General features: G+C 44.8%; 1 protein-coding gene across 5 annotated transcripts in view; it reads right to left on the minus strand.

Moving 5' to 3' along the window:
- SCML4 (Scm polycomb group protein like 4) overlaps positions 1–24201 on the minus strand; it is a 97633-nt gene extending 73432 nt beyond the window's left edge. For 3 of the 5 annotated variants that reach the window (XM_059401148.1, XM_059401149.1, XM_059401145.1), the window contains exon 1: positions 23917–24120. The gene's annotated coding sequence lies outside the window, so the exon portion shown is untranslated. The other 2 variants (XM_059401147.1, XM_059401146.1) reach the window with 2 other exon arrangements.
- Positions 24202–24426: the final 225 nt, after the last annotated feature.

Raw genomic sequence — 24426 nt, forward strand, 5'->3', positions numbered from 1 at the left:
TGAGCCACCCAGGCGCCCCTATAATTTCATCTTTAATCCAAGGGTTATTTGCTGGCTTGTTTTTAATTTTCACATATTTGACATTTTCCTGATATGTTTCTGTTATTGACTTTTAGAACATTCTGTATGCTCTCAATCCTTCGAAATTTATTGAGACTTGTTTTATGGACAAGCTTTTGTTCTATTTTGGTGAATGTTCCACGTATATTTGGAAAGAATGAGTATCCTGCAGCTCTAGGATGTAATGTTCTAGAAATACTAGTTAGGTTAAGTGGTTGGTAGTCCTGTTTAAATTCTCTATAGCTTTATAAATTTTTTTCTAGTTGTTCTATCAATTACTGAATGTGTAATATTAAAATCCGCAACTCTAATTGTGACTCTAACTATAAAATTGTGAATTTGTCTATCTGTCCCTTTAGTTCCGATGGCTGTTGTTGCATGTATTTTGAGCTTTATTATTGGTACAAATAAATTTAATATTTTAATACTTTCTTGATGATTTGACTCTTTTATCATTAAGAGTGACTCTCCTGGGGTGCCTGGGTGGCTCAGTCCTTAAGCATCTGCCTTCAGCTCAGGTCATGATCTCCAGATGGAGCCTTGCTCTATGGGGCTCCTGATTCTTCCTCTCCCACTCCCCTTGCTTGTGTTCCCTCTCTTTTATTTAAATAAAATGTTAAAAAGAAAAAAAAAGAGTGACTCTCTATATTTATGTTAAAACTACTTGTCTTTAAGTCTATTTCAATGACATTAATATAGTCACTCCATCTTTCTTAATTACTGTTTGCATGCTTTCTTTTATTGATCTGTTACTTGTGACCTACGTTTAATTTTTATACTTAAAATATGTCTCTTGTAGCCAGCAGAGTGAAGTTTTTTGTTGTTGTTACGCAGTCTGTAAATCACTGCCTTTAAGTGAAGTATTTGGTCCAATTGTATTTATTTATTTATTTATTTATTTATTTAAGATTTTATTTATTTGACAGAGAGAGAGAGCATGTGCACAAGCAGGGGGAGCAGCAGAGGGAAAGAGAGAAGCAGGCTCCCTGCTGAGTAGACAGCCTGATTCCAAGCTCCATCCCAGGACCCTGGGATCATAACCTGAGCCCAAGGCAGCTGCTTGACTGACTGAGCCACCCAGGCACGCTGGGCCATTTGTATTTAATGTAATTATTGAAAGAGTTGACTTTGGGGTACCTGGGTGGCTCAGTGGGTTAAAGCCTCTGCCTTTGGCTCAGGTCATGATCCCAGGGTCTCAGGATTGAGCCCCAGAGCCCCATATCCGGCTCAGTGGGGAGCCTGCTTCCCCTTTTCTGTCTGCCTGCCTCTCTGCCTACTTGTGATCTCTGTCAAATAAACAAATAAAATCTTAAAAAAGAAAAAAAAAAGAAAAAGAAAAGAAAAGAAAGAGTTTACTTTGAGCCTACCAGTGAGCTATTTGCTCACTACTTGTCTTTTATTTCTCTCTTCCTCCCTTCTTTTGTATTAACTGAGTGAATTTTTTTTTTAAGAATTCCATTTTTATCTCTGCTTTTGTCTTCTCAGCTTCTTGCTGTTAGTTGTGTTCAAGTTCTCTTATCCATTGTTCCCCAATGGCTACTCTGTTATTAAGTCTATCCAGTGGATTTTTTTTTTTTTATGTCTTGTATTTTATTTTTCGGTTCTAGAGTTTCAGTTTCCACTTTTTATTTTTAGAGTTTCCATTTCTCTTCCTTAATATCCATCTCTTTTCCTTAAATTATTTAACATGTTTATAATAGTTAATTTCAAGTACTTAGCTGATAATTCCAATGCCTGGGCCACCTGTGGATATGTTCCTATTGTCTGCATTTTTTCTTAATCATGAGTAACATTTCCCTGTTTATTTACATATGGGTCTTTTTAAAAATTGTACTCCAGGGACACCTGGGTGGCTCAGTCAGTTAAGCAGCCAATTCTTGGTTTCAGCTCAGGTCAAGATCTCATGGGTCTTCTGCTTGGATATTCTCTCTCTCTGCCCCCAATTGTGCACACACGGGCACACGTGCTGTCTCTCTCTCTCAAATACATAAATCTTTAAAAAAAAAAAAGAAATAAAATAAAACCGTACTCCAGGAATTGTGTACAGAAAAACAGCAGCAGATGGAATACATTTACCCAGATTCGAATTGGCCTGGTGCTGAGCAGTACCTTTATGCAGACCGAGTTAACTGCTGATTTGCTCAGCTCCTAGCCAGTGTCCTCTATTCTTTGTTTATCTTTGAATTCAAAACTTACAGGACCCCCAGAATCCAAAAACCAGGAGAATGTCGGAAACTACATGATTTTTCTCTGCCCACCAGCCCCTCCTTCACTGGTACTGTCTCAGCAAAGATCGGAGATGAATTTGTGGTGGTTTTATGTCTTTTTTACATATGTATTTTTGTGCCATTTGTTAATATATTGCTTCTCAGCAACATATCCATCTTTCTTTGCCCTACTCTGGGATCCTGGGGTGATTCTGTGACTACATTTCTCCCTTGACAGTTGGAAGTTGACAGTTAGGCCCTGTCAACAGAAAGCACTGGAGAGACATCGCAAATCTGAAAGAGAAAGAAGGGACTTTTTCTTCTTCCACTGTTTTGTCTCTCTACTTGGTGGCAAATTGATAGGCATGCCAGGGCCCTGGCAGTGGTTCCCAGTCTAAGTTCCTTGATTATTAACTTTTCTGTCAGCTTTAGGGCTGGCTACTGCTTTCTGTAGTTACTACTTTTTTTTTATTTTTTATTTTTTAAGATTTTATCATTTATTTGACAAATAGGAAGAGAGAGCGTGAGATCACAGGTAGGCAGAGGCAGGCGGGGGGGTGGGGGAGCAGGATCCCCGCTGAGCAGGGAGCCACATGTGGGTCTTGATCCCAGGACCCTGAGATCATGACCTGGGCCAAAGGCAGAGGCTTAGCCCACTGAGCCACCCAGGCGCCCCTGTAGCTACTACTTTAGAGTTCTCCTTTATCTCTTTCAGTAGTTAACCACCTTTCATGTAGTTAGCAATTCTTTATATTAAATCTTCCTTACTTGGGGCGCCTGGGTGGCTCAGTTAAAGCCTCTGCCTTCGGCTCAGGTCATGATCCCAAGGTCCTGGGATCGAGCCCCGCATCGGGCTCTCTGCTCAGCAGGGAGCCTGCTTCCTCCTCTCTCTCTGCCTGCCTCCTTGTCTACCTGTGATCTCTGTCTGTCAAATAAATAAATAAAATCTTAAAACAAAAATCTTCCTTGTTCAAACTTTGCCTATGGCTAATACCTTCTGACTGAACCCAAGGGTCTTTCAGATTCTAATCCCTCCTACCAGCTCACACTGTATATGAAGCCTAATTGATTTCTCCTTGTTGGTTCTCTGCCTTTCGCAGGTCCACTCCTCCATTCCATACCCAGGTCACACCTTCAATGGTCCCAAGGCAGCACAATCCTTGCACACACTCTCCCCAACTCCTGCAATCCCTTCCCCAGCTCCCTCACTCAGAGTCATCCTTCCAGACAGGAATCTGCATCTGGGAAAACTCCCCACTTCTACATCTACCTGTATCTGCCCATTCCCCAGGTATGGAAGCTATAGTTTCCTGCTCTACCTGGCAAGGGATCATTTCTCTCTAGATATGATTCATCAGGATTTCCTTGCACCCACCACTTTTTGTTAGTCCTATTGAAAAACACTGCTTCTTCCCATGACCTACTACATCCTGACTAGAAGCAGATACCTCTAGGTATGCTTCACATGCAAAGAAAATTTCTAGAAGGATACAGTTACAGTGCTAAGAACTGAGAAATATGGAAAGGGAGTGAGCACATAAGAGAGAGCAATTCTTACCTCTTACTATAGTCTTCATGAATTCATTCATTTAGTCAATAAATATTTATTGAGCACCTACTGCATGCTACTGCTTCAGGCACTAAGAATATAGTAGAAACAACAACATAAAGTCAAGGAACTTACATTCTCTCAGAACTTATGTTCTAGTAGGGAGAGGCAGACTATAAGTAATCAAATATATAATATGCCAAGTGATGATAAATGTTAATAAGACAAAATCAGGTTAAGGGAGCTAAAGCGTGATGGTAGTGATGGGCTTATTCCATAATGATGGTCTGAAGACCTCTCTCATTAAAGAATATTTGAGCAGAGACCTCAAGGAGCTTGGAGGGTGAGCAGAAGGATGTTCCAGTCAGAGAAGAAAGCGACTACAGGAGTCCTGTGGTGGGTGTGTGACTGATTTTAACTATAGCTGTGTGACAAGACAGTAAGGATATGGAACAGAGCGTGACAGAGCAGGGGAGGGAGAAAAATGAGATAAAATGGCGGTGGGGAGTGCGGCAGAGCATGAGGGCCCTGTAGGCCACTTAAGATCACTGCTTCTTCCTCCGAGCCTGGCAGAGAAATGATCTGACTCACATTTTTACAAACTTACTCTAGTGGCTGGGAGTAGAACACAACTTTGGAGGTTCTGTCCTAACTTACTAATTTTCTTTGTAAACAAGAATATGTGTGTGTACAACTTGTATAACTAGAAAAAATAATTTTAAAATAAATAAATAACCCTAGCAGCCTGCTACAAAATTAAGTCCTGGCAGAATGTTCACAGTTGCATGAGGCCAGACCCCACAGGAAGACAAGATAGGATCTGGGGTTCCATTTCTCCATGTTAATTTCCACCTTTTAGATTCAGTGTACACAAAGGGGAGTCCAGAGGAGATAGGAGACAATATGGGCCAGATGCAAATCGTGACTTGTTTAAACTTTCTAAACAGACTTAAAATTTGGAATAATATCAATAATAATCATTATTCTTATATAATGAAATATAAAAACAACAAATATGTAAAAATAAATAATTATGCTATCATAATAATGATTGGTATTTTTGGAATAACAATATTTGGAATCAAATCGTATATTTTATACTATGCCTATGTAAATGTGTATACGTGTGTCTGCACACACATATGCACATACACATCCATTTAATTTTAAAAATTGGCTAGCTCCGTAAACTCCTACTACCAGAAGGTATTATCCAATTGTCCCTTTCTTTTTGTTATCCCTTAGGGGGAAAACGTGTGGCAAAGCTGAAGTTCTTGAGGCAGCCACGAACTGAGCTAGACCCAGAGCCCTCTCCTGGGAGGAGACCTGTGGTGTGAGAGCCAGCATCAGCTCTCTGTGTGGGTTGGGGTAGGGTGGACATGGCCCAGGTATGGGCTGCGAATCAAGTTCATCTTTCCTGACCGTCCTAGTTCTAGATTCCCCACATTCCTTGCCTCCATATGCCTTGGTTCCTGCTTGCACATGCCTGCCCCCATTGCTGGAGATGACTGAGTGCAAATTCTTCCTAATCCTGATGTGAACTCTGCCTCCCAGAAACTACTCTCGTCAGGCCTTACCTCTTACCCCCTGGATGGGAAAGTCCATTCTTCCCTTCCTAGGGAAGAAGAAGTCTCTACGTTCCTAGAGGAGGATCAAGACAAGACTCACACCTTCAGCCTGCCTTTCTCACCTCACTTCTCTCTGGTCCAGCCTGAGGACCGGCTATCACTGACCTACAGACAAGAGATGTCCAGCCTCCTAGAATCCATCAGCCATCAGCCATCTCTGCCCTGCCATATCCTTCCATGTGGCTCATTGCCTCATGAGACTCCCTGCCTCATCCAGCAGAGAGGGCTTCTCCCTGCCTGCCTTCCCATGGCACCCTGTGGGCTCTCCCATAGCTCACCCCCCAAAACACAGGAATCCTGTGTGATTGGCTTGGCTCACTTCTCTGTACCCCAGTCAGATTGAGAGCTTCTCTGAGGCAGGAGCCACCAGGCCTCTCATAGGGGTGAGCATACAGCTGACGCTGAATAAATATATGTTGAGTAGAGTGATTAATTAACAAATGAAATCAACCTGGGCACTTGCCCACCCTTACGTGACTAGAATCCCACATCAATTTTTTGCAAGTCTTATAAAAGATGAAGAAAAAGGAAAAAAAGATGTCAAGGCAAGTTTTCCCAACTCAAGGGACTGTAGTGAGTACTTTTTGGAACAAAAAAATAGTCTCGATCCATTCTCTCCTCATTTCCCTAAGGACAGAGGTCCCTGCCTCTCCTAAACAGCTTGTAGAAGAGAAAGAGAACAGAATTCATTGAGTGGCACCTGTCACATGCCAACCCCTGACAAGGTGCCTTTCACCAATTACCTCCCTGATCTCTCATAATCCTCTCCTGGGGGCGGCCTCACTGTTCCCGTTTCACAGATGAGGACCTTGGTGCTGTGTATGCTACATGGGGTCTGTGACACCACAAACAGAACCATGGAGATGTGTGCTTGACCCTAGAGCACTCCTTTTCCATAGCCCAGTATGCCTCTGGGAAGGAAAAACATAAGGAAGGAGCAGAAATGAACAAAGAGAAATAATGGGAAAGTGAAGGCAGTTGGAGACCCCTGGGATAAAAGAGAAAAGGAATGGTAGCTGGAGGAGGCTATAAGGTCAGAGCGAGTTTTCCTCTTCCCCTTCACCTTCCTCTCCTCTCTCCTCCTCTACTTCTTCCTCCTCTTCCTTCTCCTTCTCCTTTAAAACTATCTTATACAGAAGATAACTAAGTGTGTTGCAGCAAAGCAGAACAAGACAGAGAGGTGGCTTGGATGTTTGAGAGAAAGAGCGGAGTAGATTAAGGTCTTGGAGAAGATGTCTGGGTTCAAGTTGGGACATGAGTAGATGGCTTAACCTGGAAGAGGCAGGAGGGATTTTGTTTTCTCAGATTCTTCTGGAAGGACAGGAGGGAGGCAGACTAACATTTGTCAGTGACAGCTAGAGCCTGAGCAAGGGCTTTGCACACGTTAGTTCAGTTTGTCCTCACAATCAGCTTTTGCTGTAAGCGTTAAGGTCTCTCTTCCAGGTGTCAAGGCAACGGGTATCAGCACAGAAGAGAGGGTTCAGCCCGCATGAGGGAGAGCACGATGAATGGAGAGCGGAGGGCTGTGGGAAATGCCTGGAGTTTCTGGGGTGGGTATTGCTATCCAAACCACATGGCCCCCAAGATAAAATAGATGCTCTGTGGCCCTTTACAGAAAATGTTTGCTGACCCTTCTAGTACTCCCTCAGCTGCCTGGGGACTCAGACACCTCCTACTCTTTTTTCTATTACAGGAAATTGCCTAAAATACAGGGAGGTCAATAGATATCAAGAAAAGATGAATAAATAAGAAAATATCAGGCAGCACATTTTTCAACAGCATGCTGTTCTCACTTATTGTGAGGCAGATGGGGATTGTGGCCTTTTTAAAGCATTGTATCCTGCCATTTTGATACCCTCAGTTAAAACCAGACTGATTTTAACTATACCTGAAAACTCCAATTATACCCAGAGAAATGTGGCCAAAGCCACATTTTCAACTTGACTCTGTTCTTCTAACTATAAATTTTCCAACTCAGCTCAGGGAAGAATGACATAAAGTTTCACATATGTGGTGGGCTGTTTTATAGGCCCTCTGATCTAAGAGCACATGGCAGCTCTGATGTTGGCCATGAGACCTGATGAGAAATCAGCCCGGTTCTGAAATATCATATTCCTAATTATAAGAAGAACAATGGCATTGGAATGGACAGACATTATCTCCAGGAAGAACCAGGACTTGTGGGGGAATTGGAGAGCATGAGAGCCCAGGGATTCATATGGAGAAGGTCAAGGTTATTTGGTAGATAACCATGTATATTCCCACCAGCCTCAGAAAAATATCTAAGGATGGGCTCCTTTTTCTTTCTTTCCTCATGGAATAGAATAGGATTTGTCACAGGGCCAAGTGACAAAATGGAGTCGTATGCCCACCACCTTCTCTAGTTTTCCTAGGCAGCTTTTAACTTACAGGGCCCCTTCTCATCTTGAGAAGGAAAGACAGTCAAATGAGATTTTGTTCCTATTAGACAATGAACAGAGAGGCTCAGTCGACATTCCATGTACTCAATGACATAATGCTATTAACTTCAATTTACTGTGTATTCCCTATGGGCCAGGCAATATACAAAGTGTTGGATCCAGCTCGTTTGCTCCTAATGGCAACCTGTGATCCAGGTGTTAATGTCTTTCATTTTCATGGTGGGAAGGTTGAGGTTCACAGAGGTGAAAAGAGGCCACGTGACCATAAGGCAATGGCAGGACCAAGGGGCAGAGCCTAGGCTGCCCTGACACCAATGGTGAACCACAGAGACTCGTGTGCGAGGCAGCAGCTGTCCTCAGAGTTAGCCTTAGTTGAGAAGAAAACACAATCACACACACACACACACACACACACAAACACAAACACATCCCAGTGAAACCCCAATGTAAGGAAGCAGGATTGAGATACAGACCTGAATGGCCCTCCAAGAGTAAAGACAGGGGCTGGAGGAAGGCTAGGAGGCTTTCTGGAAGAAGTGATCCTTGGAGGGCTGGAGAACCACTTCTGGCCCTAGTGGCTACTCACCTGACTTTGTCTGTCTGTTTGGCCAGAGGCAGTGACTTGCCCATCAGAGGGGCTCAAGGATTATTTGTCAAAGTGACCAACAATTTTAAATAACGCCACCAATGGGTGTCTACTTCTCCACGAACACAGTGAGACCTGTAACCACCATCCAGGGCGTAACCTGGTGGTTCTGCCCCTTCGTGTTGCCATCCGGTGGCCCACGGCTGTGCATCTTGCCTTCCTGACCTTAGCACTGGGCCTCCAACCTATGAATGGTCACAGAAGTGGCGGCTTTCCGTTGAAGTCCCCATCCTAGCCTGGCAGTGGGCCTTTTACCTCCAATTATTCCCACCATCTCCCAGTGCCCCACCAGTGCCAGGACTGAAGGTGAAAGAAATGGGAAGGAGAGCGGCACTGATAGACCCTGCCATTTCCAAGGCTGCATCACTGACCGAGGGCATTTGCCATTTCTTTCTCATGCTTCCTGGCTCTTTGCCCCTCAGGTGCCAATGTTAGCTGGCCCCTCCCACTATGGCCCCTCCCAGTATGGGCCCCTCCCACTCCAGGCTCCTCCCACCCCGGGCTCCTCCCACTCTGGCGCTCAGAGGCTTCCCTGGAGTAAATCCACTTCAGCAACAGTGGGTGGAGAGGAGGTAAATTTAAAGGAGTCTTAGGGGACTGAAAAATTATTTGGTTATACTTTCCTAATTTTTTCTGCTTAATTCCCATAAATTTCAGGGGTCACATACGATAACAGCTTTTGACTTACGGTGTTCTTATTCTTGCATTGTATTTAAACCAAACTGTGGAAAGGTAGCAAGAGTAAAAAGAGCCTTTTAAAAATGCTTTGGGATCCATCACTGGGTCAAGCCATTTCTGTCCATCTCTGCCACCACTCTGTTAAAACAGAGTAGCTGCTTGGTGTTGGACGTCAGCCCACCAGGAGTCCTCCCCTTCTCAGAAACTTTTTTTTTTTTTTTTTTTGCCATTCCCCAGCCCCTGCCACCTGAAGACCTTTTAATGGCTGCCGAGGGCAACCATTAAAGTTTTGGCTAAAGTTTGCAGGGCCACGTCTCACTCCGCGGGCATAGCGCACGGATATTCCCAAGACCTCTAATTAAAATGCCTACAGTCGACCGGTAGCTCCTGTTTCATTGCCCAGGGGTTGCAAAACTCCCTGCTAATGCTGAACACAAATTAACAAAATGCTGTGTCAGCCTTTCTTGTCCCATTACAGCGTTATTGTCATATTTATTAGCATAGTTCCCTGTAGGACCCTGGCGGAATATCGAAAAATTGAGCGAAGTTCTCTCCTTGGCGCGGCACACATCAAACCTGCAACTCGAACTCGCAGCAACTCCCCCTCCACCCAAGACAAGCCGCCAGTGTTCTCACGCTGGATGGGGACGGTCCCTCAAACTGTAATTATCTTCCACTGACGCTACTGTGAAAGGACTAGGCTGTTCACCGCTTTTACGTCAAAGAACAGTTCTTTATTCGTTTACCAAAATGTCCTAACCTACAACACTACCAAGAATTAATTACACACCGAGGGGAAAACAAACAAACTTCACCCATCACGTTGTTCTAAATCGCATTAGCCTAATTGCTTGATATGCAGAATTCAGTTTACTTTTGCGCATCTCCCTCAATTCCTCCCCCTCCCGGTCTGGGTCTGTCTGGCTGCCTGCGTCTGCGCTCGTCTGGGGGAGAAGTATTTTACCCCGAGTAACAAGAAGGTTAAAAAAAGGGAGAAAACCAAACCAAACCAAACCAAACACCTCTTTGGAATGTCTGACAAGGAAGGAAAGGTATGTACCATTACAATTTTGTTCTTGGCAACAACAGGGACATATATCCTGATACCTTCCTCCTTTCCGCTTGCTTACTAGAAAAATGTTCTCAAGTCAGGCCGCAGGAGAAGAGGCGGAATGTAAGTATTATATAAAAAGGGGGCATAGAGGCAGTCTGTGTAAGGAATCAAGGGCAGGGGAGTGATGTGTAAGCAATCACTTGAAAGACAGGAAGAATTTCATCACCTGGAGAAGTGAAGGAAGAGGGGAGAGAAAGTGCAGAAACACAGAGGCTTCGAGAATCAATGGGGAATCAAAAGGTTCACATGGCCTTTTCCATTTCTATTTTTGCATGTTTTACACTATGTATAACATATTAAGGTATTAGTATGTTTATAATCTATGATACATACATTGGAGATGCCCACTCGAGGAATTATTTATAATAGGGAACACGATCCAAATATTTGGCAACCATTGACATAAGGGAATCTATCTGAGATTTCTAAGCAACTGAGTGGCTAGAGCATGTGGGTGTCTTACAAAAGTAACCTTGTGTGACGCATGAGGTGGGGTTGGGAGGAGGACTGCAGGCAGAGAAGTGGAGCTGGAGGCCACGACCATGGCCTGGTGAGGACCTGGACAAGGCCAACAGAGAGGGTGGAGGCGGAAAAAGGAGCAAGAACAGGAAATTCTTTTGGAAAAGTAGCATCAGGTAGGACTTCCATTTGGAAGGCACAGGACGGGGTAAGGAAAGTTTGGGATTCTGAAACTGTTACTTTCAGAGGAGTAGCAGTGATAGCTTTTGTGAAGACAGAATAAAGGAGAAACTATGGGGAAGAGGGCAAATGAGAAGTCCAGCTTTGGAAACGTTGAGTTTAGGTTGCCTATAGAACATGCGGGTGGAGGTGGCTGTTGAAACAGTTGGAATTCCAGCCTGGAACCCAAGGAACTAGCCAAGTAAGACTTTGAGTACATAACCCCCTTACGTGGGGACCCATCTCTTTTTCCGCCCCGGAGTCCTTCAGTCTATCTAAAAAACGCAAGGAGCGCCTCTCTGCGCTAGGCCCCATTCTCACGTGTCAGCAGGCAAGGGCTGTTAACAAGCAGAGGCCATTTCTGGGCTGAAAAAGCTGATCCCTGGCACTAGCTACTTGGCCATTGGCCTCTGTCCTGGAGGTTCACACAACGGTCTTGATGCCACACTTCTATCAGGTGAGGAGCCCAAAGGCAAGGGCACTCATTCTCTCTCCTCTCACTACAGCCCTCCCCACACTGTCTGCCACATCGGGACCCAGAATCCACTGGAAACCTTCAGGAGGAGGCACTGGCATATGGATAAAGAAAGTTGTCAACCAAGCCCCCAGGAAATCCATTGACCCTTAGGCAAGGCAGTTCTCATTTGTGCTTTCTCTTGACATTTGGGACATCACCTAATGTGAGTGAGGAGAGTGTTTGAATTTTTTTTTTTTAAGTTTTGTTTTCTTTTTTTTTTTAAGATTTTACTTGTTTATTTGACAGACAGAGATCACAAGTAGGCAGAGAGGCAGGCAGAAAGAGAAGGGGAAGCAGGCTCCCCGCCAAGCAAAGAGCCGGATATGGGGCTCCATCCTGAGACCCTGGGATCATGACCTGAGCTGAAGGCAGAAGCTTTAACCCACTGAGCCACCCAGGCACCCCAAGTGTTGAAATTTTAAAAGCAAATATTTTCAAGCTTCCTCATGCTCAGACACCATGCATTGCTAATAACTGTTTTAGGAAAACAGCCAGAGCCAGTTGACGATGACTGTGGCTGACGATTCAAGAATGCAAGATTTTTGTACCAATCCAGTGACTGTCCTTGATCCTGGAGCAAGACATTGAACTAGAGCCCCTCAGTCTCCTCGCCATGAAGCTTGACTACCTCATGCAGATGCAGGACTCATTGATTTTCTGTTCTGCAATGACACTTTAAGCCAAAGAAGCCAGAGATGAAATTGTTGACCTTAAGATTTTTCCTGTTTCTGGGGGCAGTTTGGACACAAATCCACAGAGATAGGACAGAAGGTAAGTGAAATTGATGGTGCTACATAACATCATCTAAACAAGCATGGGCCAGAGGGGGACATGAAAATGTCTAGCTGCCTTCATGGCCATGAGACATAGACCGATCACAGCTCCTATGATGTCATATTATATACATCACATCTGAGCTCCTTGTCACCACTGAGCCGGACTTAACACTAAGTAGTGAGACAGGGTATCAGTGACCTGGACTTTCAGGGCAGACATTCTCTCACTAGAGGACTGAGTCTGCTGTGACATGCAATCCTGCGTGGGAGCCTGCAGGGAGCCTGAGCTGCAGCTGTAGAACGGTGGGCCGCCCAAGGCACTGACAGTAAACATGGCGGCCAGCTGTGGGATGCTGGGAAACCGCCACTCTTGAGAGGGTGGCCAGAAATCTAAAGGATAGCTCAAACTTCCTCAGAATTAGAGTCACCTCCAGGGACATTCTCTAAAAGCTGCTCTGCAAACCAAAGGATAACTTCAAGAGACTTTATGGGAAGGACCCAGAGGACCATGTCCCTATGGGTAAAGGAGATATACCACCTGGATTTTAGTTCTAAACCCCTGGACTGGAGACACAGACAGCCTAGGGCTCAAAGCAGTGCTTAATCAAACTTCAGATCCCTTAGGTACAGCCTTTGTCCCTCTGAAAATACATGCTTTTGATGGTAACTCTATATGGAATAAAACTTCTCTTATTTTGATTCTTAGCAAATGGAGATCAACTATATAGATTTTAAGACTTATTGTTTTAAGACTTATGTTATGAGCCAAACCATCAAGTGTTGGATGCTTAACCAACTGACCCAACCAGGCACCCCAACATCAGTTATATTTTATAATATTTTATATTTTATATAAATATGTATAAATATGTAATTATTATTTATATTATATATTATATAAATTATATGTGATATATAATTATTATTTATTATTATATTATTAATTATATAAATATATAAATATATTTTATATTTTATATAATATATTTTATATTTTATATAATCAGTTATATTTTACCCTCTTTTTTAAAGTGGAAAATCTTGGGTGCCTGGGTGGCTCAGTTAGTTAAGTGTCTGCCTTCAGCTCATGTCCGTGACCCCAGGGTCCTGGGATCAAGCCCTGTACCAGGCTCCCTACTCAACAGGGAGTCTGCTTGTCTCTCTTCCTCTGCCCTCCCCGCCCCCATCCATGCTCTCTCTCTTAAATAAATAAATAAATAAATATCTTTAAAGAAATGAAATGGGAAATCTTTCTCTCTTAGGCATCAAAAATAATCCACAATGCACACTACAAAAGAAAGAATACCATTCACACGTGTTTGGGTTATCAGCGCATGTAAAACTATTCCAAAGTGTGTGGCTTATTTTGGCTCACCATTTTGTGAGTCAGAAATTCAGGAAAGGCTGGACTGGACAGTATGTCTCTGAGCTGTGGAGCATCAGCTAGGGAGGCTGGGGTGGAAGGATCTGCTTTCCAAGGTGGTTTCTTCATCCACACACCGAGTAGCTCTATGTTTCTTGCCTCTTTCTCTACCCGCCTCACCCCCACCTTGATGTCTTTTTGTTCAGGGTTTTCTACAGAGCTTTGGCTCCTGGCAGCTTGGCAGCCTTGAAGCCATCAACCTCTTCTGTGGCAGCTCAGGGCTCCAAGGGTGAGCATTCCGAGCCCCAAGGGGAATGGCAAGACTCCTGACATCAGTCCTGGAACATTACTTTGGCCATTCTGTGAACCAAGCAAGTCACTTAGCCCAGAGACAAGGAGAGGGGAATGAGACCCCACAGCCTCATGGCAGGAATGTCAAAGAATCTGTGGTCATGTTTATTCCTCTACCGCATTTTTATGTACTCAACAAGGAGAAAGTTCTCACACATGGGATTTCCACATCACAGATAAACGTGTATACCATATACCCAAACTGATACAGAAGCAAAAGCATGGCTTTGGCTTTGAAATCAGTTATAGGACTTTAATGGATGACCCTGAAGCACTGAGACTCATTGCTTAAATTCACTGAAGACTGAAGTTTTGTCTGTGAAGCAGAATAACCCTACATTCCAGGACTATTGTGTGGATAACTCGCACAAAGCCTACATCATCCAGGTCCCTCAGTGGCTTTTAATGCTTTTAAGCAGGCCCAGAGAATAGTGAGGATTTCACCAACCTGCTTTTAAAATACTGTATTTATGATAAAACCTGTGCATAATCTGAAAGAGAATGAAATGTGGCAGAAAGGATCTTCTCAGGCTCAAAGCTACAGTTTTTATTTTATTTTTTTTAAGATTTTATTTTTTTATTTGACAGAGAATATCACAAGAGGCAGGCAGAGAGAGGGGAAGGAAAGCAGACTCCCTGCTGAGCAGAGAGCCCGATGCAGGGCTTGATCCCAAAACCCTGGGATCAGGACCTGAGCCTAAGGCAGAGGCTTCAACCCACTAAGCCACCAAGGTGCCCCTCAAAGCTCCAGTTTTTAGAGGAAATCCACTACAAGCAGCTTCATGGAATGTGCAAGTTACCCCCGAATTTCTGCCATGGTATTCGAAACGCCTTTACTTAACAATCACCTACAGAACTGGCAGAACAGCACCATCTTTCTGAAACTACCATTATTCAGGCATTTGGGGAGGTAGGAAAAAGCGAAATTCATGACAGGTTGGCATGCTCTGACCTACAGGTGCTCAGCGGTGGTGGGAACACTCCCCACAGAGGGGCATTTTGGAAATGTGCTGGAGATGGTTTTACCTGGTACCATGGGGGGTGCTGTGAGCACTCCTGACCTTTAAGGGCAGAAACCAAGGATGCCAGACAGATGGAGCCGTCCACACAATGGAGCACTGTCTCCCCATATGGTCACACGAGTGAAAACCTCATTTTGGTGAGCCTAGAGTTCACCTCATTCTACATACAAATATATTTTTACTTAGCTGTAATATATACTGTATTTTCCAGGAATGCAAATAATACATAGATCACGGGAAGCCTGTTCTCTATTTTGTTTAGGATTTCAAGGGTTGTTTACAATTTGGGAAAACCACGTCACTGGCAGGAGGACCAGCTTGTGTTAACCGAGTCGCCGACAGCCCTGTTTGAGGCCTCAGTGGAGATAGCGGGTGTCAAGCACCGAACCGCTTCATTATGGCGCCCAGAAAAGGGCGCCTGCACCGGAAGTAATTATAAATTACTTTGCTTTGACTCCTCTTTATAGTTCAGGTATGACATTACACCAGGTTTTCTCTGATAAGGGATGCAGGAGGGCTGTGTTATCTGGGAACTTCACTCTGGGATTGTAAACAGGGCATTAAAAACATTTGCAATGAAAGTGAGGGTTGAGTCGGACAGGACTGAGAGCCTACTGCTTTAAAGGAAGTTTGCTGTGGATCCAAAATGCTTTTCCAAGTGGAAACACCAGGGAATCATTTCCTTTCTGGAACCTGCTGGACCTGGGAGCAGCCCAGCCAGGCTGAGCAGCAGCAGCTGGCTCTGGGGCATGAAAGAGCTCTTTCTCCTCAGCCCTCACAGGTGAAAAGACATGGACGCCCCACTGGCTTTTCAACCCTGAAGGAAAGACTCAGCAGGCCTCATGTGGCAATGTGACCCTCCACAAATTATTTAATGTGAGCCTCAATTTGCCTACCTGTGTAATGGAGATTTTTAAAAAATAGCCTTATAGTGACTTCTTGTGTGGTTCAAGTCAGACAAATGAGATAAAGCATGGCAAGCGCTTCTCTCGGCATCCCCGAGCATACGCGGCTCAATAAACGGAACATGTATTTATTCCCATTTCTCCAGCACTGTACAGTTTACAAATACCCCATATACTATTTCCTTTGAACTTTATTTGCATTCACCAAAGCACCTTCCCAACAACTTCCGGAGCACTGTATCCCATGATCTGATCAACTCGGGGTGACACCCAAAATGGCACATGTTCTTGCCACAACACCTTGCTGTCTTCACCCACGCTGGTGTTATCCATCACGCCATCGCTCACACAACAAATGTTTACTGAGGACTTGCCACATTCAAACCACTGGGGCTCAGCAGTGGAGACGGACAGGAATACCATCCCCAGGCAGGAAGGGAGGCCCAGGGTAGCCACCCTATTGGCCCCAGGTCACACTGGTGACCGTTCACCTGACTTTTCCCACTCAGAATCCATGCTGCTCCATGGATATTTATTCTCTACCTTTCTGAGGACAAAAGTACCCCAGGAGGAAGTTCCTGAATGGGAAAACTAGGGGAAGTTCTGGAGGGGAAAATGTCCATGCTAAAAAATCGGAAGTTTCCTACAATGGCAGAGGGGGCGGCCTCTTAAGAATGGAGTCTGTGTCGGCTGCATCCTTTGCAGACCCTCGGGAAGAGTCTGAGGCTTGCCCTGGGAGGGAGGAAGGCCTCTATAATCCATTCAATCTAAGAATCGAGGAATCACTGTGAGACCACTTCTCAGAGTATAGGGTTTTGCTTTCAATTTATCCCTCCAAATGTCAGATAAACGTTTTTTTCCCTCAAGTTCATTAGTTTGGTTACATTTTAACCTTCCAGCTTCCAAAGAAGGGTGAATGGACTTGAACATGGTCTGGAACTTAAGTAATTGCATGGTCCCAATGCAAATTCTTCTTAACCTGCCCTGAATCTGTATTCTCATGGAAGAGAAAGAAAGCCCCCTGGAAACTGATGATCTACCAAGTACACAAGCAGAATACAGGAAACCTTGGCCGAAGGAGGCCTTGGGTTTGCTTGACTTTGTCCAGGAAGCTGTGTAACCTACACTATCCACTATTAGAAATCTATAAGGACCAGTCATGTCTTTGGTCCCATGGGATTTTTTTTTCCTTCGGGCATGAAAACATGAAATATAGTCCCTAAAAACAGTGACCTAACCTGTGCCCAGAAATATATCTTTAAATGATTATATTTCCAGTTTATTCTACATCACTCTGGTCTCCATCCAATTAGTAGAAACTCAGCACTTGACCTTAGCAGAGGCTGGGGCTGATTTGGAAACATCTGTGAGACAAACTTTTCTAAACGTTCTTTTCCCTTACTCTGCTAACAGACTGCTTTCAGTCCCTTTATTTGTTACCAGGTTTGTGACAAATGACTTCTAACTGAAAGGGAGGGCGAGAGAAAGAAAGGATCAGTCCTCCATACTATTTCAGATCACTGGCCCCATACATTGGCACATACATCACACCCAACTTGACTTTATAACTTCAGTTCCCTGGAGAGAGTTTATATTCACCTGGTCTCATTAAGGCAACACACAACTGTAAAGGTCCCACTCTGGGACCAATTAACTGTTTCCCTATCAGGCACCAACATAACCACACCGTGCAATTTGCTCTCCTTCTTTATGTCAAGTACTTAATGTTAATTATGTTACAAACACTCAAAACAAACGCTGTATTTTCATACTGTGGGTAGTGATTTCAGACACTAGAACTAGTTGGGGTTTTTTCTCCCACTCTTTGTGTGCTTTGTAATTTGTGCACCCAAATGTCGATTATCTACAGCTATTCTCTTGAAGCATTTTTACAAATGAGTTCTTAAGAGGGATACAATCAAATATGCTGGAGCATCTCACGACATCTGAATGGGATTATATTATATTATTATATTATATTATATTCCCAACATAAGGGGAAATGCACAGATGGGCACGTGCTGTACTGACCCCCAGATCTCATGGCAAACACCCTAGCATAGGCAACAATGGCAACAACATGAACCAATGACACACATTTCTCAAGACTGAAAAATGACCGAAATCTATTCCTGGAGTGGCGTTCTTTACTGATCAATAAGCCCAGTGCCTCCCACAACATTTTTGAGTTATTCCCTTTGGGATGAATAGCATAGCTTAATAGCTAATTGTTAGATGAAGTATTGATATCACCATAACTTCCCAAAAGTGAGGATACCAAATCCCAAAGGGCTGTGAAGAAAAGCAGCCAGGCTCTTTCTCAAAAGGCTGCAAAGAAAGAGAATAATTCCTGTTGGCTTGTGATAGTGTAGAAATGGCGAGGCCCAAAGAAATTGTTCCTTACGGGACCTCTAAAACCTGTCTCCAAAGCAAAAAGCACAAATGAGCCAAAGCTATCTTTCACCTGTGGTTTTCTCTCCAGTTCTTCCTTTCCTTGTTCAAAGTTGCCTATCAGACAGGATAAAATCCTGCCACGAGCCCCCCCCCCCCCCCAGCCAGCTCAAAGGCTGCATCCAGGGCAGACCCTCAGATATGGCGTCTGTGATCTTAACCTTGGTCTGGAGGCGGGGCTCGGGCCCAGCTCCGCACACCTGGGAAAAGCAGACGCCTTGGTGTTTGACCCTGGTTTTCTCATCAGAACAATGATGTCCCAGGATGACTTGTGGACAAATGTGAAAGGAAAAAGAAAAAAACCTTTCCCTCCATCTAAAACCCTATAAGCTGACAGCCCTGTGCTACCTGTTGGCCATTACTGAGCCTGATCTGAACTGCACCAGCGGGTACTGGAGGTGGGAGGGTCGGTGGGCAGGGGTGGTCAAGCACTCGTTGGAAGGGCCACGGAACAGGCTCTCTCCTTTGGGTTTTATCTCACTACTTCTTTGTTAAGGGTCATTTTCCAATGGCTGGACTAGGACCCAGTGAGGGTAATTCTTTGCTCTGCCAGCCCAGTGTTTGTTCCCAAGTTTAGTACATCCTCATGAAAGTTTCCCTGTTTCTTTAGGATTAATTTCAAGCCATATGTTTCTGTTTTGAAACTACGATGGCTTTTGCTCTGTAACGATCAGCACAGAGAGAGAAAAAGGGCAAAGGCTTTTGTTACCAAATACTGAGCTCCCAAAAGTTGAGTCACTATCATGGGGCTAACTAGACAACGTCACCACCTTGCAAAACACAGCATTGACACTCTTTCCCTGGCACGTCAATTTTCTCCTAACAGCCAACTCCACTCTTTCTGTATTGGATGCCTTCTGGAGAAAGTAAAGACACCATTCCTCAGCCAAGCCCCTCCCTCAAAGGGTTGGCACAGCTAGCCGGCAGGAGTACGCAATCATTCTTGAAAATCAGCAACACCAGGACCAGGTTCCGTTCATCCCATCAATCAAGGCAGCTGCTGAAAAAGAAATGCACACGTGCTTCCCCACAAATGAAAATTTAGGTGGAACATGCCTGCATCTGTGGGAGAGTCAAGAGGGTTTCCCATGGTTCTATGCCATTGGATTCTCTCTAAAACATACCTGGTCTGAGGATAACAACAGCCATCGCAGGGAAGCCTACAGTGTGGCTTCCAAATATATCCCCCTTGGTCCAGGGCATCCCAGAGACCCAGTGGAATGCTTTTCAGCTTAATACAGAGTAAGACCTGTCACCGGGTAATAAATTCCTTTCTGTCCTAAAATAGTAGTCCACGACGTCATCATTGCAAGAAGCGAGAGGTGTTTTATCTCCTCGTGGTGGCAAAGTGCCTCTTTTGATTGAAAAATGCTGATTTATCCCAAAAGGCACTACTCCTGCCCGCTGCTCATCTCCATCCCACCCTCCTGAAGGATGTTCTTGACCGTGTCGACGCTGCTAGCTGAACCCAGCAGCAAACTTTATCACCAGCATGCCATCCTCGCCAGACTCTTGGCTGAGAGAAGCAGAAGCCCACCTGTGCTAACATTTGAAGGACCCAGAGGAGGAGAGGGAGGTCTGGCTTCTGGAGGAGTGATTTGCACTCATCGCTGCTTGCCTTCTGGCCACTGTGGCCACATAGCAGCGTCCCTCATCCGGCTTCCCCTGAACGTCACCCAACAGTGACTAGCAGCGCTGAGGAGTATTTGTGTGCGTTGTGGGGAAGGGCTCCCTGTGGAGCCAGCTGCTCTGTCTGCCCAATGCTCCTGTACCTCTTCAGACACTAACATGTGTAGGTCAGAAGAAGCCAAATTTCAATCGGCCACGAGCATAGCCAAAATGGCCCTTCTGCCCGCAGCTCCTCTTCTCTGAATCTCAACCTAAATCTCAACATCTGACAAGCCGTGGGTGAGAGTTTGCAGAAATATTAGGGAAGAACCCTTGCCAGAACTGAAACCGAGATGAAATCAACAATAGAAAAGCACTCGGAACCTCCTGGGCTTGCAGCCAGAGCCCTGGAACCTCGCATGCGACTACCAACAACTGCGGGCTTTGCCACCACGATTCATAGCAGAGATGGCTCACAGAGATTTATAGCAGAGACTAGAGTGTGGCGCTCCTGGAAATGCAGAGGGTTGCGGGGGGGGGGGGGGGGGGGGGGGGGGGGAAGGGGAGAGAAAAAGGAGAAAGCGGAGGTAGAAAAGGACAATGAAGAAAGAGAAAGGGACAAATTCACAGGCAATCTCAACAGTCTGAGACACTCCTTTCAATCTCGGAAATGTAACTGTGGTTGGGGCGATCCGAATGGTCTTGGAACCTCACTGGAAAATGTCACAATAGATGTTTGAATTAAAATCCAGTAGATTTGCCAAAAGACCGATTGTTTAAAATTGGCAGCATTCCAGAGAACTTCCTAGGCTGCATACTGCCCGGGGCTGAGAGAATTGCTAATTCCAGAGAAAGTTAATTATCACTTTATTGATAAAGGGGTAATTTTTAAAGCTTATGGTGTGGCTTTTGTGACTCATTAATTAAAATTTAGAGTCATTTACCAGACACAGTGGTGGCTTCTCTCTCTCTCTCTCTCTCTCTCTCTGTGTGTGTGTGTATATATATATATATATATATATATATATATATATATATATATATCCCAAACAATTTGATTGTTCTCCCAGGGGCTGTTATTAATCCCCCTCATCTCTCCTCACCTGTCTGCCTTCGGAGGCAACAAAAAACATTAAAAACGCGTAAATCTCAAACCAGCCTTTGGGGAGCTGGCTGAATTCAGATGTCCAAGGAGGCGCTTAAACAAAGCTCCCTCCTAGATAGGTCCAGGGCGCCCACCCCCACGACGAACCACGGACGCTCACACCCAAAGGGACTGCTTGTCCCTTCGCAAACTTCGGCTCCAAAATGTGAGACCGAATTTTACACCCTGGGGTGGCGAGACGCAGTGAGATGCCCCCTCGTTTCTCTTCTCTCCCTCGCCGTCCCCGAGTCAAAGCAGGTGGCTGGGTAGGAGAGGAGCGGCGCGGGCTGAACCTGGAGGGGACTCGGCAGGGGAAGCCCCAGGCCGGCGCCGGCCGGCGTCGCCGCCCGCTCGGCTGGGGATGCACGGGCTGCGGCGGGCGCGCCCCGGGGCTCCCGGGCGTCCGCGCGCGGCCGAGGCTGCCGGGGGGCACCGAGCCGGGGAGGGACGACGCCCCGCCGAGCCCCGCCTGGGAGCCCCCGGGAGCCCGCTCCCGGCTTCCGCCCGCCCCACCCCTGCCTGGACCCAAGCGTGTCGGGGTCTGTGTGTGTGTGATGCGTCTCCGATCTGCAAAACAGCCTGAAAGGGAACTCCCCCAACCCTACGAACGGGTATTCCTCTCCGAGCGTGCCTCCTTCGGATTTCGGGGAACTTCAGGGCTGGGATGCTGCCTTCAGTGGGTTGGAAGTGTGTGAGCTCCACGACTGAGATGGAGGCATCAATACATCCACCAAGTTAAGAGAGGCTGGATGCCATCTGCTTGTGATTTTCACATCATTGCAAGTTAAAAAATTAAAAAAAAAAAAAAGTTTAAATTCTATCTTTGTGCATTGGGGCATCGCTCGGATCTTTAGAATAAGCCAATACGAACGACTCCACGTTGAAAAAGTCATGACTTTCTTGAATTTTCAATAGAAAAGTTCCCGCGGCGGGACGACAGCACGTGGGGCTGGCTGGCTCCCCAGCAGCTGGTCCGCGGGTCCTACCTGCTGCTCGCGCGACCCCAGCCCCCCGCAGCCGAGAACCAGAAAGCGAAACTGCTTCTGCTGGTTTCACTTGCCTTGAAAACACACCACCAAAAGCAAATAAGTGACCGAAAGCGATTTACTCCTGTTTCTCTTATTGTTTTCTTTCTATTACCATTCATTTACTTTTTTTTTTTCCTTTGCGGTAAAATAAAAGTCATTTTGGTGCCACAAAGAAATGTAAACGTGTTAAGCACGGAAGAATTGGGGTTTTGGGTGGGATTTGCTCTTGTGATTCGACAAAGTGCACCGACTGAGAGATTTGCCGAAATATCACAGAGACTGTCTACATACACAATTTAAAGAGCTGAAGAAAACATATTCACATTTTTAAAAAAACAGTTGCGTAAACGCATAGATTTAGAAGGTAAAGATCTGAAGCCATCAAACAACTTCCCTAAAACCAAAGTTTCCATGTTAAGGTTTTGTTTGAGTTGATCACTACTGACTTTCTAGGTAATCTTCACCCAACTGCGACTCCTCGGTAACTGCTCCCCCTTATTTTCTCAGTCTGGTTCTACCAAGCAACACACACACACACACACACAAATGCTCCACACAAATATTGTGCCTCTAGGTAGTTTACTTTACCACACTGTAAATTCCTTCAAAGTTATTTTTGTGCTTTCACTCCAAATATTCTTTTTTCTTTTTAAGTCTTGAGAAAAACAAAACAAAACAAAAACTATGTCTCCCACTCTTCAAAAATGGTTCCTCTGGTTGAAAAGAAAGAAAAACACGAGAATATACAACGTCTCTATTCTGACGTGTCGCCGGGATCACTTTTTCAAGTACCACAGTGTCTGAGACCAACCAAAAGCCACTTTCCAGAAAGCTACTGATTGTCTGACCCTCTTGAGATGGTCAGAGGATCCCAAGACAACACCATGAGGCGCCTCTCCATTACTATTAGGGGTAGCGGAAAGAACTTGGACTTAGTGCCTCAATTATGGGTCAAATGATTTCCACACAGCTGACACCACCCTCGTCCACTGTCCTGTCCTACTCAGCAAGCAACCTGGAGAGGAAGCTTTGTGCACTGGGTCGTAGTCACGCAACACCCCACCTGGGAAGAAGGTGACTCTATATTTGAACTTGGGAAAACTGATCCTGACGCTTCATAGACACCTGTTTTTTTTTTTCCTCCAAAACTAACCAGTACCTGCTATTAGCAGTAAATAGTATTCTCATCTATCTTGATAAATTAAGAAAAAGACATTACATTTACAAAGACATTGTAAAATATTCTACCTGGGATAGAAATAATAAAACTCAATTTTAAAAAGTACTCTTGTGAGTCACAACACATTAATTTTACTAATTAAATTTTAGTAAATAAATATGTTTATCCCAAGACATAGAACACTTTTTGAATTAGAACCAAACCAAACAAAAGCAAAGCAAAATCATCATGCAAAAAAGTAGAACAGTTATTTGAGTTAATATTTGGGGAAAACAAAAACAACTTTCTATGTCTTTCAATGCAGAGTTAAAGAGTAATGAACGTGTAAGTACCCCAAATTTATAAACTATATAATTCTAGACGACCTCTTCCTCTCTGCGATCTGGTTAAGAAATCAAACATTTTTGTTCTGCGTAGGAGGAACTGAAGTTACCTGCTGGCCTTAGTGGTTTGAGTGCAGGACACTCGGGCACTGCCATGGAGGGAGGAATGCAAGCCAGATACTCTGGAACAGGTCACCTGTCATGCTGACAGTAGAAAGAGAAAGATCCCTTGTCAATGGCACGCCCTCCAGTTATGCATCTCCCTTACCTACGGCTGGTGCACCGGAGCCCTGATCAGATTCTTGACCAGGCTGGGAATGTTGACTCAGAAGACAGATGACTTTCAGAACATGCAAACCGAGTATTACAAAAGCTAATCTTCCACCCGTGTGTTAGTAGCTCACAGTGAGTCTCCAGCAGCCCCGCTCTCCGGCTGCAAACATCTCATTAGACTAATGCATTCAGCACAGGCAGAAAACTCGATTTACCATAGCTACAGCAATGAATTTCCATTACGATGACAGCTTCAACCACATCATGTCCGGAAAACCAGCCAACCACTGGCTTTTAAAGAACACACACATTTTACATGCAGAAAACGAGGCGTGTGTGTGTGTGTGTGTGTGTGTGTGTGTGTGTGTGTTTCGTGTTTCCTTCCTCTTAGCAGCCCAACTCAGAGAAACGTGTGGTATAGCTTTTTGCCGACATGAGCTGCAGGGTAATGACACTTCTGCTTCTTTGGTAGTTACATCCTTGTAATAACCTGAATTATGTCACA

Source organism: Mustela nigripes, chromosome 5 (genome assembly GCF_022355385.1).
Source record: "Mustela nigripes isolate SB6536 chromosome 5, MUSNIG.SB6536, whole genome shotgun sequence".
Lineage (NCBI taxonomy): Eukaryota > Metazoa > Chordata > Mammalia > Carnivora > Mustelidae > Mustela > Mustela nigripes.